Genomic DNA, 4,273 nt, shown 5'->3' with positions numbered 1-4,273 from the left:
ATATATTAATAACATGTGTTACTAGTTCTGACTCACTGTGTACTTGACATATATTAATAACCTGTGTTATAAGTTCTGATTCACTGTGTAGTTGACATATATTAATAACATGTGTCACTAGTTCTAACTCACTGTGTACTTGTAGTTGACATATATTAATAACATGTGTTACTAGTTCTGACTCACTGTGTACTTGACATATATTAATAACCTGTGTTATAAGTTCTGAAATTAATATATGTCAACTACACAGTGAAGACCTGTGTCACTAGTTCTAACTCACTGTGTACTTGTAGTTGACATATATTAATAACGTGTTACTAGTTCTGACTCACTGTGTACTTGACATATATTAATAACCTGTGTTATAAGTTCTAACTCACTGTGTACTTGTAGCTGACATATATTAATAACATGTGTTACTAGTTCTGACTCACTGTGTAGTTGACATATATTAATAACATGTGTTACTAGTTCTAACTCACTGTGTACTTGTAGTTGACATATATTAATAACATGTGTTATAAGTTCTGATTCACTGTGTAGTTGACATATATTAATAACATGTGTCACTAGTTCTAACTCACTGTGTACTTGTAGTTGACATATATTAATAACATGTGTTACTAGTTCTGACTCACTGTGTAGTTGACATATATTAATAACATGTGTCACTAGTTCTAACTCACTGTGTACTTGTAGTTGACATATATTAATAACATGTGTTATTAGTTCTGAATCCCTGTATACTTGTAGTTGACATATATTAATAACATGTGTCACTAGTTCTAACTCACTGTGTACTTGTAGTTGACATATATTAATAACATGTGTTACTAGTTCTGACTCACTGTGTAGTTGACATATATTAATAACATGTGTTACTAGTTCTGACTCACTGTGTAGTTGACATATATTAATAACCTGTGTTATAAGTTCTGATTCACTGTGTAGTTGACATATATTAATAACCTGTGTTGTTTGCCTATCTAAGGTAGTATTAATGTTAAAAAACTTGTTTGCCTATCTAAGGTAGTATTAATGTTAAAAAACTTGTTTGCCTATCTAAGGTAGTATTAATGTTAAAAAGCTTGTTTGCCTATCTAAGGTAGTATTAATGTTAAAAAGCTTGTTTGCCTATCTGATGTAGTATTAATGTTAAAAAGCTTGTTTACCTATCTAAGGTAGTATTAATGTTAAAAAGCTTGTTTGCCTATCTAAGGTAGTATTAATGTTAAAAAGCTTGTTTACCTATCTAAGGTAGTATTAATGTTAAAAAGCTTGTTTACCTATCTAAGGTAGTATTAATGTTAAAAAACTTGTTTGCTTATCTAAGGTAGTATTAATGTTAAAAAGCTTGTTTGCCTGTCTGAGGTAGTATTAATGTTAAAAAGCTTGTTTACCTATCTGAGGTAGTATTAATGTTAAAAAGCTTGTTTACCTATCTGAAGTAGTATTAATGTTAAAAAGCTTGTTTGCCTATCTAAGCTAGTATTAATGTTAAAAAGCTTGTTTACCTATCTGAAGTAGTATTAATGTTAAAAAGCTTGTTTACCTATCTGAAGTAGTATTAATGTTAAAAAGCTTGTTTACCTATCTAAGGTAGTATTAATGTTAAAAAGCTTGTTTACCTATCTAAGGTTAAGCTGATACTACTGTTATGACTGAAAGGGTAAGGTTGTTCGATGATGGGATTCTATTCCACGACCTGCAGATTACAAGTCGAGCACCCTAACCACCAGGCCGAGTTAAATGTGTGTTTATGGTATCCTGTGTTTAACTTTTGTTTTTATAATGTTACTATATTCTATGTACTTCTGTCGAAAGATGTCATCCTAACAGCATTTATATGAAAATATTTATATCTACATACATTTATATATGTGTGTGTATTTGTAGACATATTATAGTTTTTATATTTTTCATTTTATTTCAATAAGTACAATTGTACTATATGAGTAAGGATCAGATGGAAGTTGGTGTAGAAAATTTTTAACATAACTGGTTCTATGTACTGGAGAAAAATTATTCACGTCACATGTTATTTAAAAGTAAGTTTGTCTTTATGAATTGTTGACTGGCATCGTTATCTTCGATCTCACAAAAATATAGGTTAAATATATATTGTCTTCAACCGGCTATATCCAGCCACAAAAATCTGTTTTTGAAAATAATCCAACTTGAATCATTTGATGTTATGAACTAGGTTAAATATATATATATATATATATTGTCTTGAACCGGCTATATCCAGCCACAAAAAATCTGTTTTTGAAAATAATACAACTTCAATCAGTTGATGTTATGAACTAGGTTAAATATATATTGTCTTGAACTGGCTATATCCAGCCACAAAAATCTGTTTTTAAAAATAATCCAACTTGAATTAGTTGATGTTATGGACTAGGTTAACTATATATGTATATTGTCTTGAACCGGCTATATCCAGCCACAAGAATCTGTTTTTAAAAATAATCCAACTTGAATCAGTTGATGTTATGAACTAGGTTGTATATATATTGTCTTGAACCGGCTATATCCAGCCACAAGAATCTGTTTTTGAAAATAATCCAACTTGAATCAGTTGATGTTATGAACTAGGTTAAATATATATATATATATTGTCTTGAACCGACTATATCCAGCCACAAGAATCTGTTCTTAAAAATAATCCAGCTTGAATCAGTTGATGTTATGAACTAGGTTGAATATATATATATATATTGTCTTGAACCGGCTATACTCAGCCACAAGAATCTGTTTTTAAAAATAATCCAACTTGAATCAGTTGATGTTATGAACTAGATTAAATATATATATGTGTTGTCTTGAACTGGCTATATCCAGCCACAAGAATCTGTTTTTAAAAATAATCCAACTTGAATCAGTTGATGTTATGAACTAGGTTGAATATATATATATATATTGTCTTGAACCGGCTATACTCAGCCACAAGAATCTGTTTTTAAAAATAATCCAACTTGAATCAGTTGATGTTATGAACTGAGTTAAATATATATATATATATATATATATATTGTCTTGAACTGGCTATATCCAGCCACAAGAATATGTTTTTTAAAATAATCCAACTTCAATCAGTTGATATTATGAACTAATACTAGAACATTCTTAAAGTGTAGATGAAAACAATTATAATATGTAAATGTATAGAAAAATTGTTTCTCATCTGAATTAACCTTGATTCATGTAAGTGTTGAAAAAATAATCAACAATAATTTATGTTCTGTACCATCAAGTGAACAATAATTTATTCGTCATCACAAAAATTATGAATTTTTGATAAAAAACGAAAGACATAAGACTGTTGGCCAATCACGCACTGCTTTCACCTTGTCAGGATTAGTTTGCACACCATGCTCACTTACAATGTGACCAAATTAAAGCACCTCTTTCTGGAACAAGTGGCATTTCTTGGGATGAAGTTTGAGGCTTGCTGCTTTCAAATGCTTGAATACTTCCTCTAGCCGGGACATTTCCTCATCAAAAGTTGTTGCAAATACAATGACATCATCCAAGTTCACTAGGGCTATTATCCATTGTAGGCCTTCCAGTACCCTTTCCATCAGCATATAACTGACTTAGATTAGAAAGTAGATTCTTATACGTTGAAAATACCACATTCGACAAACAGACCATCTGTATATTTACCATTCACGATAAAAGGAACAAGTGTTTGGAAATGTTGATCACACAAGCTTAACGAAACGTTGTACATTTGTAATAAACTTTCTTTCGGTACCCATTAAGGCCGTCTCCAAACAGAATTTATGTATCACAACTGAAAACAAAATGGACATTCATGGGAATTTTAATTCATCATATATGGTGTATCAAAAAAAGACTCAAAATCACCATAAATATTATAGAAACTTCACCATTACAAGAGGCCTAAATGTATTTCTTTTGTTTGCCGACCCAAGGTGTCTGATGTGCCTTGAAAAGGCGAAACTGTGGCCCACAACAGAGGGTTTGGCCAATCAAAGAATGAATTAGGCCTCCAGTCACAGATTACATTTCCAACTGTAACTTTGGTGAAAAAGAAAATATTTGTGTAACATATATGTACATACGTTTATAAACAGAACAATTGTTATCAGTGTTAGTTCTGTAACATATATACATGCATTTATAAACAGAACAATTGTTTTAATATATCGCATTTAATGTTTTAGCACTATACACAAAGAGAACAACAATCTTTTAGCACTACTGCACAAAGAGAACAACTTATATATATATATATATATAT

Source organism: Limulus polyphemus, unplaced genomic scaffold (assembly GCF_000517525.1).
Source record: "Limulus polyphemus unplaced genomic scaffold, Limulus_polyphemus-2.1.2 Scaffold2552, whole genome shotgun sequence".
Taxonomy (NCBI): Eukaryota; Metazoa; Arthropoda; class Merostomata; order Xiphosura; family Limulidae; genus Limulus; species Limulus polyphemus.
This window is presented reverse-complemented; position numbering follows the sequence as displayed.